The 13,957-nt window shown below is 49.0% G+C and overlaps 1 protein-coding gene across 11 annotated transcripts in view; it reads right to left on the minus strand.

Annotated features, from left to right (window-relative positions):
* Window positions 1–13,313, minus strand: part of ZNF362 (zinc finger protein 362) — a 28,454-nt gene extending 15,141 nt beyond the window's left edge. For 2 of the 11 annotated variants that reach the window (XR_013226799.1, XM_077311993.1), the window contains exon 1: window positions 12,277–12,343. The gene's annotated coding sequence lies outside the window, so the exon portion shown is untranslated. Of the gene's footprint in view, window positions 1–2,284; window positions 2,515–3,933; window positions 6,528–11,112; window positions 11,240–12,276; window positions 12,362–12,832; window positions 12,981–13,079 lie in introns of those variants that run through there. The other 9 variants (XM_077311995.1, XM_077311996.1, XM_077311999.1 and 6 more) reach the window with 9 other exon arrangements.
* Window positions 13,314–13,957: the final 644 nt, after the last annotated feature.

The following is a 13,957-nucleotide window of genomic DNA, read 5'->3' on the forward strand; positions in this document are numbered from 1 at the left end:
CGAAGGCACCTGGAGAAAGACAGGTGCGTGGAAAAGCTGGCGGCAGAACGGTCTCCGAGGCTGGGAAACGGGCTGCGGTGATCGCAACTTTTTGAGATGCTCCTTTCTTCTCTGCAGCAGTGACTTTGGAAAGGCAGCTCTCAGGATGGCACAAGAAGGAAAGCATGGGAGGAACAGAGGTTTTTCCAGGACGCGAAGCCAAAGCGGTTCAGGCAACTGCTGAGATCCAAGCTGCTATGTTGAATTGAGCCCTCGACGTTGTGGTGCAGCGACAGAGAGGAACGCCCCACATTTCATCCCTGGCCAGAGGTGAGTCACTGCCTCTGGTGACGGCGGATGCTTCCAGAGAGCCCTTGTGGAAAAATCCTGCAGGGAAGCCTTCTGGCCTCAATAGCACAGCTGCTGAGTCCACAATCGATAGAAACAGTGGGTGATTTTGGTGAAAGCTGGCTTCGTGTAGTGGCTCAAAGCGGCGGCGGCTTCTAAGCTGGAGAACTGGGGTTGATTCCCCAGTCCTCCTCCGCGTGCAGCCAGCTGGGCTGGTCATGGTTCTCTCAGAGCTCTCTCAGCCCCATCTACACCACAGGGTGGGGAGAGGAACGGTGGGCGATCGGAAGCCGCTCTGAAACTCCTTTGGGTAGTGAAAACCTTTCCTTAACATGTTTAATTGTGGTGGTATCATGGCTGTAAATGGGATCTTTGACATTATTAGCTGCTCTGGTGTAAGGGTGGGGTCCACGAGGACTGAAAATGAGTGATAAATACATCAATTTTTAAAAAATATATATGCCACAAGTGGAGTCAGCAGCAGAACAAACTCACCGCCACACACTTGCAGGCCAAACATTAACATGTAACAGGCTGCTGCCTGAAAAACCCCTATAGTTGTCAACCCAGTTCCTAGAATATACGGAACATTCATAAACATTCTAACTCATGTGAGGAAAAGGATAAACAGAACACCTGGAAACGCGGAACAGCTACGATGAACGGGAGTCCAATTTGGGTTGAAGGGAACATCTGTATTACTTGTGAAGACTGGACACTGCAGGGTAGAGCGATTTAATCTTTTGTATTCCCTGCTTATTGCTGGGAATTCTTGACTTAATCAAATCAATAACTGACCAGCTGATACCTAAGGCCACCGAAGAGCAATTGCAGGATGGAGCCTGGTGGACGGCTTGCAAAAAAAATCCAGAAGTGACACGGTGGACGGTCTAGCATTTTGCAAAAACTCTTATCACTGATAACACATCGGCCAGATTTTACCGGAAGTGATATGAGCATTTTGGCATGATGCCAGGGTGTGTTCCTTCCCATTTCCTCTTGCGGGTGCCCGAGATGCTGGCGGGTGACAAGATTGGATATTAAGAGGCCTCCAGAAGCACTGGCATCTCCATGGGTATTGCAGATCAAACGCTCGGCAAAGGCGTCCAGGAGAAGAATCTCAGATGAGAGAAAACTATGTAGCGGGGCAAACAGAACGTGGAGAGGCAGCTAGATTTGAGCAGGGGGAGAAGGAAGCTCTGCCATGCAGCTGTGAGATAGAATGGGTGGGTAGAGCCCAGAAAAACCTCACACACTGGATGAATTGGAGGTGACTGACACAAAGAGAGCCTATGGAGTCCTGATGGGTACAGGCCGGTAAGCATTGCTGCAAGAGCAGATACTGCAGGAGGCAGGCTCCGTTTCAAAGGCACGGGTCTATCAAACAGCCCTAGAAAAAAAGACACAATCTGTGTATTACCGGCTCTGCGCAATATCTATTTCATATTATTATGTAGAGCCAGTAATACAGATTGTGCCTTTTTCTATCCCTGGATTCGGTGTATCCTTTTTGGTACATTATTACAGGGTTAGTCAACCTGTGGTCCTCCAGATGTTCGTGGACTACAATTCCCATGAGCCCCTGCCAGCATTTGCTGGCAGGGGCTCGTGGGAATTGTAGTCCACGAACATCTGGAGGACCACAGGTCGACTACGCCTGCATTATTCTATCAAATAGTTATACAGATCAACAGAACATCCCTGTTCACAAGCCGCAGACCACCGAATGCTAAACGCAGGGGGCGGCCGGGGACCGGTCCTGGCTTTCCCACCCTGCTTGAGAGTTCCCACAGCACGCAGCTGGCCTCTGCCAGAAGCAGGACGACAACGGGACGAACTCCGCCCTGGTCCGGTAAGAAGGCACGGGGGAGGGGATTGTCCCCCAGCGGTCAAGGCAGGGACCTGTCGTAGCCCTGCAAAAGGGAAGAGGTTAGCTCCGCCGTGGATCGGTACTCACAGGCTGGCCTCGGAAGCCCGGTGGCCACAGCTGCCTGGGGAGGCGTGTAGATGGTGCTCCAGGCTGGCGGGCGGCAGACGGTCCCCCGCTGGTGCAGGCGGGTACAAGCACCAGTCCCTGGGGCTGGGGGGCTCACAGGCCTTCGCCAGTTCCTACCAAAGTGTGGTTAATACAAGCTAGGGTCCCATGTGGGACTCCCCTGCTTTTGAGGCCCCCTCTGTCTCGCTTGGCTGAAATAGAGAGAAATAAGAGATTCTTTACACAGAAATGGCACGGCGGCTGGTCAGAGGGACGGGCCGGCAGCACCGCCCCAACCCCTGGAGAGAGTCAGGCAGCCAAGCTCTGGGCTGCAGCCCGTTTGGGAAAAGAACCGACACGGGGAAACACGGGAACCAATGTGTGTGGGGGTGGGCTGTGCAGGGACGGAGATCCAAGATGCACGTTCTAGTTGACTCAGTGCAGGTTGTGTCACCTGTCGGGGTCAGCACTGGAGGGTGACAAGGTCAGGCATCTTCGGGGCCTTTAAGAACGGGAGGCCCTACTGCCCGAATGGAAGGTCAGAGGCATTAAGAGAGATTGTAGACCTCACTTCTTCCAAGTGGCGGGAGTCTAACCAAAGGGCACCCCCCAAATCCTAGAGTATATTCTGATGGAAGGGGGAAGGGAGATGAGAGAAGGGGGGGGGGATGCTGCCGAAGCAAGCATCCCCTCCCCCATTTTTGCCTCCTGCAAAGGAGAAACAGCTGGAGGCTGCAGCTGGCTTCGTTTTAGATCCTCTAAGGCAGGGGTGGTCAACCTGTGGTCCTCCAGATGTCCATGGACTCCAATGCCAGGGGCTCATGGGCGTTGTAGTCCGTGGGCAGCTGGAGCGCCCCAGTTTGGCCAGCCCTGCTCTAAGGGGTTAGATTCACAAATGGTCCCAAGTTTAACACTTCTGTTAAGTATATTCATACTGGGGTTCCAAGAGAGCCCATTTAAGATACAGCTTCAAAGCTACAACCACAAGCACACAAACAAACAGTGAGATGTAATCGACAATGATGCCAGTTATATATAAAGTTAATATAGTATTGCTGCTAGTACTCGAGCGCGGCTATAAAATATCGAATCCTTAACAAGCTATATACAAGAATGGATCTTGGTGGGATCGTCTAGATCCCCATATCTTGGGGATGTTCGTTGTACCCGGTCTCCATGCCTGCTTCACGGTAACCTCATGTGCTCATTATGGCAGGAATTCCCACACCGGGCAGGTGTTCCCCAATAAGAAGACTGTCCAATCACTAATCAATCTTAAAAGCATTCTCAGGTGAGCTTCCAAAGGAACCAGGCGGCCTGGCCGGTGTCCTCCCCTGACCCCATGTCATTCTCTCCAACCAGGTAAAAAAAGATCTGAAAACCTCTAGAGCAACGGTAGTCAACCTGTGGTCCTCCAGATGTTAATGGACTACAATTCCCATCACTACAACTTATGGGTGTTGTAGTCCATGAACATCTGGAGGACCACAGGTTGACTACTCCTGCTCTAGATGACTCTTGTGCTCTTTACAGGAGCACCCCACAGAAAAACCCAGTCTGGAAGCATCAGCCAGTGCAAAAGGAAGAAACCTTCAGTGGCTGATCTCTAACAGCATGTCTGCACTGCCTACCTGGCCTGCGACCAGCTGGACCATTGCAGTTCATCTCCAGGCTCCAGACAACCTGGGTGGGACCCAGCTTCTTTGACAGAGAGTCCACTGGGATGTCAGAAAGGAAAAACATCACTCCTCTATGCAACAGCCAGAGGAGAAGGAACCATCTTTCCCATCTCCTGCCAATCCTGCAAGCCAGGCCTTGAACCTGTCCTGATCAAGGCTGGGACCAAGGTTAGCACAGATGTGTGAGTGAGCGCTCAGGCCTCGGAGTCCTCTTCCGGCACGGAAAGGGGCCAGGCTAGGAGTCCAGCCTTATAACTGAGACTGGCGGCAGGAGGAAACGTTCGGATTGAGACAGGCCTGGAAGAAATACTCTGAGCATGGTCTCATGTCCTTGTCTGGTCAACCGAGCAGGAATTTCCTTCTGTCTGGTGTGCCTCAGGGTGCCTGAGCTGAATCCAGGTCTAAATTTGGGTACAGTTGCTGGCCACCGCAGTCTGGCCCAGAAACTCACGGCCTCCGTAGAATTCTGTCACCTCAGAGGCTGCCTGTGGGATATAGCCAGGCACAGATTTAAAAAACAACAACACCCCGTTACGTTACTGGTGGATTTTCAATACTCAAACAGCCTTTAACAAGGTTTTTTTCTAGCTACTCTTTGAATGGATGAAGAAACCAGAAGAAATATATTGTATTACTACAAGAACCACGATTCTGGATTGTTGCCCTGTGGGGCTCACACATTTTTTTTCCTTACAGTCCTCACTTTGGAAGATTTTGGAAATCATCCCCCTTGCTTACACTGCCCCCATGCCAACCTTCCTACAGCGGACAGATGCGGAAGAGGCCAGCCACGTTAAACAGCGGTGCTTAAACCGTCACTGAAAAGCAGCTTGCCTCTTCAGTGTATAGCAGATGCTGTGGCAAGGCCTCTGGCTCTTGAGCATTTAGGATTTCCACCATGGCCTCGGAAAGGAAGGAGGAGCGGAAAGTACCATGAGGACCAATGGATGGTTTCTACCAAAATAAGCAAGGCTGAATTTCATGGCGGCAGTAGAAACTGCCCTTGAGTCACAGCCGATTCACGGTGAGCCCATAGGGTTTTCAAGGCGAGAGGCAAACCAAGGTGGGTTTGCGTTTTCTTGCCTTTGGTGGTCTCCCATCCAACTAACCAGGGCAAACCCTGCTTAGCTTCCAAGCTCTGAAGAGATCGGGCTAGGCTGAGCTATCCACGTCAGAGCAAATGACACATCACATGGGAAATCCAGATATCTTTGTGTTTTCTTCCTAATATACTAACAGAGATGGCATTTGCGGTGAAGGTTCAGGGGACAGGACAGGACACTTCTTCAGCTGCATCTCCACCATAGCTGTCCCCCACCCCGGCATTCACATTCATGGGTGCCCCCCATATCTAGTAAACATTTGTAGATGAGGTAGACATCTTAAGGACCCTCGTTCCAAACGGCCACAGCTAAGCCTAATTGAAACCCAACAGTTTTGAAACAGAAGCACCCACCCTTGAGACTTCGTATTCACACCACATCTGGTTCCAGCTGGGCTGCTAGCCATACCAAGCTGCAAAATCAAGCTGTACTTGCCAAGTGATAATAGCTACAGATGCTTAACCGAGCTGGTGTGCAAACTGTTCTGCCATGTTCAGGAAGCCACGGCTGCCCACTGCAAATAAATTTATCAAGGAAGTCCATCAGATGCTATCTGAAATCCAAAAATATTTTTAATACACTCCCAAAAGAGCATTATGCTCCACCACCGCCAACTGGCTGGTGATCCCAGGCCCCAAAGAAGAACGCTGGTCCTCAACAAGGGCCAGAGATTTTTCGGTCCTGGCCCCCACCGGGTGGAACAAGCTCCCTGAACAGAACAGGGTCTTCCCTGAACTCCCACAATTTCGCAGGGCCTGCAAAAGGGAGCTCCTCCACCAGGCATCTCCCTGAGACTGACCAAACCCAATAACACCCACAGGTTCCCCATAGACATCCCCTTCATGGCCTAAACCAGTCTGACCTCTCTGGGGGGGCCTTATCTAAGTTGCTGTTCCTGTTATATTGTTGATGATCGAGACCACTGAAATCCTAATGGATGTTGCCTGTTGCATCTCTGTGTGAGTCACTGTTCTGGATTGCTTTCAGATTGCACATCCAGCTCCCTGAATTTCACAGAAACACACGGGGCATTCTTATAAGGGGAGTGAGACATAAGGGTTAAAAGATGCCTTCAATTTACCACAAGGGGTGGGGTGGGAGAAGTAGGCCTGAGCTATCAGAAGTCTGGAAAACAATAAGCAGCCCCATGACTACCACACGGAAACGGTCCCATGCAGTGGAACAACCTACCCGCAAACCATCCAGTCATTTCAAACATTAGCCCACGTTTAGACCAGCATTGAAGGGGAGGTCATTGTAAATCAACAGGAAAACCAGTACCAGCCATCCTGGAAGCTTTGAGTGCCCTGGCCAGAATGCAGGAGCAGATTCCCTCCTCCTAAGCCAGAACACAACCTTGTTACTAATTAATTAATTATTGGCCTTGCCAATGTCAGCTGTGCCATTAGTTGGCTACTAATAAGCCTGCCATGTCCCTTAAACCAGGGGTAGTCAACCTGTGGTCCTCCAGATGTCCATGGGCTACAATTCCCATGATCCCCCTGCCAGTTGCTGGCAGGGGCTCATGGGAATTGTAGTCCATGGACATCTGGAGGACCACAGGTTGACTACCCCTGCCTTAAACAAAAGATGAGGGTTTCTTTTTTTTTTCCTGAATGAAAGCTAAACATTCAGGGAAGGTCCTCGGAATGCCCCCAGTGAAGGGAACCAGACTTCTGCTGTAAATACACAAGGAGATGCAAACTTCCAGGCATTAAGTGCCCATTTTAAAGAAGCCCAGCATCAAGGCCAGAGTCTTTAAAAATGTCTTTAAAAATGGCCCCTTATGGACAGTCTGCACCTTCTCAGAAGGGACTATGCACCATACAAGATCTCCAACATCTTGGGCCTGCGGTCAATTACTCCTCCACAAGACCAACAAAAAATGGCCGCTTCAGATATCATTTCAGGGGGTAACCAGCTATCCTCTGGTCACAAAAGGATGTTCAATCAATGCTCCAAGGTCTACATAGGATTTCTGTTCTCTTCAGGGTATTATTTCAGCATCCTGGCTTGAGAAAGCCCAAGGTCCAAGCAGGACAGGCCTCCAAGTCAAAGCCCTGTGACCACCGGCCTCCTAGTTCCTGTGCTGCCAGGACTGCGGGCCAGGGAGACCAACGATAGTTTGTGATGATGGTTGGCAAGGGCCCTATGGCTGGTCTTGCACAGCTATTCCTCTGTTTTGCAGGGAGCAATACAGCCCATGGCAATGCCACCCCCTGCCCCCAAGGGTTTCTGGCTGGGGAAGCCACATGCCCAAGTAGCAGAAAGAAATTCCAGCAGGTCTCCTGACTCCTGTTTGGTCATTATCCCGTTTGCACGGTATGAAGTGTTAAGCTGCGTACCGTACAATTAATATGAAATAAAATCCAGCCTGACATTTGGCAGGATTTACAACAACTGGATACCTAGCAAAGGGGAGAAAGGAACAAGGGAAACAAGAACACACAATTTATGGGGTGCCGTTCCACTTCTTTGTTGCTAGAGGGCCCGGCTGGAAACGGCTGGTCACCTATGGCGAATCAGATTTAGATTAGTCAGGGAAAATAGCTCAAAAGTTGGCTGCTCTCTATTCGACCACGAAAACACAGCATCCAGCTAGGGAGTGAAGTAGGCCAAGATTCTTCTCAGAATTGTTCACCACCATGCTAGGTGGTAAAAAAGCAAAATAAAGTTTTAGTCGAAATAAGTAATTCAAACGTGCAAAAGGGGTCGGGGCATGAGTTACTTTTCTGGCCTCCCAAAACAAGGGTTGTCTCTTTTGGGGATCTAGGCCCAAGTCACCCACACCCCTGAATATCATGTCTGAAACTATGTGCTGCTCTTTTAAGAGATTTGGAGAGACCATGCAAGAGACCACGAAGAACCATCCTATGACATGCTTGACATTGGGCCCTCACTAAAATACCAGCCACAGAATTTATTTCTGGCCTTTTCTGTCAGTCCTGAGCATTTCTGGCATGACAATGTGTTTTGACAAAAACATTTTTCAATTCTGTTTCTTTCAAAAAGCTCTTCCCTGGCTGGCCACTTGCCAGGCAATCCTTACTACCAGAAGGGACCATGGGACTGGATATTTACATGCCCAACCAAAGTGCATGAGCCATGAGGGTCCAGAAGTCCTGGGTTCAAATTTCGACTCTGTTACTAAGCAGTTCAGAGCAGTTAGCATCTTGCTGCTGTTATGTTAAACCAGAGGCGATTTTCAATTAAATTTGTGGCTGAAGTCCACAAACATGCTAAGCCTAGGCCTCATGACTACCAAATGGAGTCTGAAAGACTACATGAGGGTCTTTGGTTTGCTCTTAGAAAGGCACAACAAAAACAGAGTCCAATAGGACCTTTAAGACCGACAAAGATTTATTCAAGGCGTGAGCTTTCGAGTGCATGCGTTCGCATGCACTCGAAAGCTCACGCCTTGAATAAATCTTTGTCGGTCTTAAAGGTCCTATTGGACTCCAGTTTTTGTTGTGCTACTTCAGACCAACACGATGACCCATTGGAATCTACCCTCTTAGATAGGGAGAAGACAACTGTACACTGGGCCTTACTCCTCCCGGGTCAAGCCACATGCAAAAGCCTCCACAAGGAAGCATCCAGTTCCTGCCTTTATATCCCCCCCCCTCCCAGTTGCTTACCTCTGTGTGCATTTGCCAAAACACAGGACTAACCAGTTGAGAGGGACAAAGGGCACGCACTTTCCCAAAGCCTGTGCTGCCATTTACCCCCTGGAAAGGAAAGAGCTAAGGAGACCTTTGCCTGGCTTTGGGAGTGAACAACATCAAATGGGAGAGGCTCTACCAAAGCAGGAAGAAGGCAGGAAGAAGGGATTAGGTTCTGCTGCTTGGGTCCCACACAAGCTAAAAACAACTTAAATGGATCAACGAGGATTAGGGACTAGGCTAGGGGTCAGGTAGGCAGCCCCGGGGCACCAGGGGGCTTCTCTGTGCTATGGGGAAATGGGCAGCAGCTACAAACCCCATATGGGATAGTATTGGGACTGAACATATAAAGGACAGTGTTAAAGGCTGTTTTCCAGCTGTAATCAAGGAGGCCACCAAAGGGAAGACAGGAAACAACCAGGCTCCCTTTGGATTTTGACTCTCAAGAGCTGCCAATTCTGGCCAAAATGCAGGACTAAGAATATAGTAGATTTATTAAATAATAAATGATAATAAAAATCTTGGTCCCATGTGAAAAGGAGTCATTTTTAATACCCCGCTTTTCACTACCCGAAAGAGCTCCAAAGCGGCTTACAAACATCTCTCCCTTCCTCTCCCCACAACAGATGCCCTGTGAGGTAGGTAGGGCTGAGAGAGCCCTGCCAGAACTGCTCTGGAAGAACAGCTCTAATAGGGCTGTGACTAGGCCAAGGTCACCTAGCTGGCTGCATGCGGAGGAGCATAAAGCAGGGCAAGTCAAACTGCGGCCCTCCAGATGTCCATGGACTACAATTCCCATGAGCCCCTGCCAGCAAAATTGTAGTCAGTGGACATCTGGAGGGCCACAGTTCGACTACCCCTGATTTAGTTGGTGATCCAATTCTGCATTCATGCAAGTTCGCTTCTTAAACCTTGACAGAGGAACACGGTTTTTCTGCACTGAAACAGAAGATTTGTTCTCATACTTTTTAGACTGTGCAAACGAAATAATCAGGGACTTGCCTCCTCTTCCTGCACAAATCAATGTTCTAGACATGCTTCCTGATTGGAGGTTGATGTGCCTCACTTATAGCCCACCTTCCTGAAGGCATTCAAGCCTATATCATGGACTCATACAGAGATGCATGCAGAGATCCATAAGGGAAAGATCCCTCTGTGAAGGGGAGGAACAAAATTACTCATCCAGAGCAGAAGCTGACTGGAAGAAGTACAGAGAAATTAATTATGCACCAATATTACAGGCAGACTCCTCCACGGACGGAAGCACTGGGCTCTCAGAAGCCTCTCAATTAAAAAAAAATGAATGCAGCAGATTCGGGATTATCTCACAGAACACCAATATCAATTCCAATTCAGCCCCCATTGCTGGCATAGTTCTTTGCGGGTGGCATCATTTATTCACAAACATATATGGGTCACAGCCCTTCCCGCAACTGCCTCACTTTTAGCCCCATATTTTCTCTACGCAGGAACTGTGAAAGCGCTTCCCTCTCAGAAACTGTGAACTTGAATCCAGAACCTCTCCAAATGAAGGCGGAACCCTTCACTTCTCAAGCAGAATGCCTCCCCTTGAATGACCAAGGGCCCAAGATAATTCAAAACACTAAGGCAGCATCAACCAAACAAACCTGTTTCCCTTGATATAGGGCCCTTGCCATCAAAGAAGAGTTCTGTGTGATCTCAAAGCTTGCACATGCCAACAAAAGCTAGTTTCCTTTTTTTTTCCCCTCAAAAATAATTTTTTATATAAGGCTTCCCGGTCTATAAATAATCAACAGAGGAAATGACATCTACTATGCAAAACACAATAACTCCAAACACAAGAATCATCTTCACCCTGAGTTTTCAGATCTGCCCCGGGAAGTCCAAAACGCAGTGCTCAACTCCACCTCTAAAGGCCTCGCAGTTGGCCTAGGCAACAAATCAAACTTAAATCAAACTGGCGGTCGGATGAAAAAGGATGGCAAATCCAGACCTCAAACCCCTTCGAGTTTGCCAGCACATAGAGATTGAACAAAAGGAAATACTTTCAGATTCATGCATAGCAAAACACAGGTCCAGTAAAACAAAAAATGCAATTTCCAAACTCCGTCTACCCTCACCCTCCTCCCAAAATAAATTCATACTTGTCCTAAAACACACCACCTCTTTGTGCAATGATGCAACATTGTTTTACAGCGACAAACTAGCATACAGGGCTCCAAACATTAAAAAAAAACACAGGTATATATTGACATCACATGTATGGAAAGACACAAATAGACACACACACATGAAATCCATGTTCCTGTAACACACACACACACCTCTCTCTCCAGAACTGCAAGGACAAGGGGGGGGGGGTGAAGGCTGGGGGAGAATCTCACCATTCTTTATAGCTGCAGATTCCACACTATGAAAATAGCACATTCCACTCCTATAAAGAAAATTTCCAAAGTATTCCTCAGCCAACCTGGCATCTCTAAAAAAACACAAAGCTCTTTATTGTGGTTTCTGCAAAAAAAGGCAAAAAAAAAAAAAGGCACAGAAACTGGCCACCTTTAAAAAACACACACACACAAACACACACAACAAGCCAACCCCCAAGCCGCCTCTTTGAAAATAAGAAAAGGAAGTATAATCCTCAGATGCAAAGGAACTCCCCCCTCCCCATTCCATACGCCAAACGGAAAAGGCAAAAATAAATAAATAAATAAACCTTGCAAACTGGGGGTGGGTTCCTCTCCCCCCCCCCTTGACCCAACATTTGCATAAGCAACTTTGGCACGAGTTTGCTCCTGAGATTAACAACAAAAGCAAATATATATATTATAATATATATATATCAGTCTTTGCTATGCAATGGGGTTGTTCCTTTTTTAAAAAGTGCAATTAACACCACCCACCCAAAGAAAGACATCCCCCCCCCCTGCACAACCGCAAACGCCAAGCAAGGAAGAATTTCCACCCCCCTCCTCTCTCTCTCTTTTTTTTTTAGGAAAATGCAAAACAAAACACCCCTTTTCGGTGCCCCCCACCCCCCTCCCCTCCCCCTCCCCTCCCACATTCTCAGACAGTTTTTATTAAAAAAATTTCAGACAAAAGGGAAGCAAAAATGGCAGCCGGGCTTATTTTTAAAACAGAATCGAGACGCCATATTCTGCAGATCTGCAAAAAAACCCGGAGAAATCGGAAGCTTTTTGCCTGCGCCGAGAGGGGAAGACAGCGAGAGAGGGAGAGGGAGAGGGAGGGAGGAAGGGAAGGGAAGGGAAGGGAAGAGAGGGGAAAAAAAAATCCAGGCTGCTACAAAAGTATAAAGTCGGAGGGGGAAAGAGAAAAAAAGAAAAACGGGGAGGGAGGAAAAAAAATAAAATAAAACCAGCCAAACACCCTTTTGCCATCGCTTTGGTCGCGTTAAATCATGGGCGGCCGGAGAATTGCACCAAAGGGGTCTTGTATTTTATTATTATTTTTTGAATAGCCCGGCTTTTATTTATTAAAAAAAAATAGAGAGAGAGAGAGAGAGACAGAGAGAGAGACACTTCCTATACCAATACACATGCTCCACTTTCAAATTGCAACCCGGCCAGCGATCCGTCTGCAAGGAAGAAAATGGGCTCCCCCCTTTTCGCTTCCTTCTCCCCCCCCCCACCTCCTCCTCCTCCTCCTCCTTCTCCACCCGCCCAGGCGTCGGGGAAAGGAGGAGGAGGAGGAGGGGGCTCCGGGAAGACAGGACCCCCCCCCTTCCCCCGATCTGGACACGGATCGGGTGCAAATGCATGCATTCACATTTGCACGCAATTGCCCTTTTCCTTTTGGGGGGGGCTGTTGCGGTGGAGCTTTTTTTTTTTGTTGCAAAGGGTGCGCGAGCTCCGGGCTGGAAATTGACATGCAGGTTGCAAAAGCAGCGCGAGAAGTGCATGCAACTTCACGGCGACTCCGGATCCATTGAAACCCTCCCCCGCCCTCTCTTCTTCTTCTTCTTCTTCTTCTTCCTCTCTCTTCACCCCCCTCCCTTCTCTTCCCCTCCCTCCCCCCCTGCAGTCTTTGCTTTGAGAGTTCAGATTTTTTTTTGGGGGGAGGGGGGAAGGTAGGAATAATACACACCTTGAATTGCAGAGAGTTTTGCAAACGGGCTTTGGGTTTTGCAAACAGGCATGGGGAAAGGGGGGGTTAAAAGGAAAAAAAACCCACCCAAGTTTATAGCTGGGGGGAAAAATTCCTCCCCCCCCCGCGCCGATCTTGGGACGGTCCGTCTGTCTAGCTTGTATTTTTTTTCCCCTTTTCTTTTCCTTTTTTCCCCCTTCTCCCCCTCCCTCTCCCGTTGGGTGGTTTATAAGGCTTTAGTTCAAACCTTCCGGGTCGCCCTGCAGTTCACTTCTGGTTGCTGCACGCCCCAAAGCCGGCGAAAGGGTTGGTTTCCATGACATGCAAAGAACAAGAAAAATACTCCTTCTTGGCAATTGAGCCCTCCTTTCTCTCTCCCCCCCCCTTTTTTTTGTTAAAAAAAATAATAAAAATCTCATAAGGGGAGATTTTGAAGAATCTTCCTTCCCGGGAAGGAATAGAATATATATTTTTGTAAGGTTCACTTCTTGCAAGAGAAACTGGGAGCAGTTTCTAAAATGGGCAGATACAGAATTCGCAGGAGAGGTTTCGGAGAAGGGGAGGAGGGGAAACAGGAGAGGGAGCCCTTGGAAAAGAAAACATTGGGGGGGGGTGGGAAGGGGTGGGGGGAGATCTGCTGGGTGGTAGTGGAGGAAGGGAGGGGGGAGGAAGAGGAGGAGGAGGAGGGAGGGGAGTGGGTTTGGCAGCCTGCAGAATATGCCCAAGCATTGCTTGCGGAGAGGGTGGGCTCACTTGCATTCCCCACCCGCTGTGGGTTCTTAAGGCTCAACCCCCCCCAGCAGAGAAAGTTGCCCTAAGCGATCCTCATTTCCTGGCTTGGCACCAAGACAAATTCACAAGCTTCCTGGCTCTACATTCTGGGTTGGCTTCTTTCTCCCCACCCCCTTTCTTTCCCCCAATCCCTTGGTGGCTTTAACAAGGGGTACCTGCTTGCATTCCCCTGTAGGAACCTGGGATCCTGTTCTTCCTCCCCCCCCCTAAATACAACTTTGAGGCCATTAGGGTAGCCTGCTGCAACCAGAATTCACTGTTTCGGGGGCTTAAAAACGGGACGAAGACACAGCCCTGTGTTTGCAAACTGGGCCCCTTGCTCCTGCTGTTCCT

Source organism: Paroedura picta, chromosome 15 (assembly GCF_049243985.1).
Source record: "Paroedura picta isolate Pp20150507F chromosome 15, Ppicta_v3.0, whole genome shotgun sequence".
NCBI lineage: Eukaryota > Metazoa > Chordata > Lepidosauria > Squamata > Gekkonidae > Paroedura > Paroedura picta.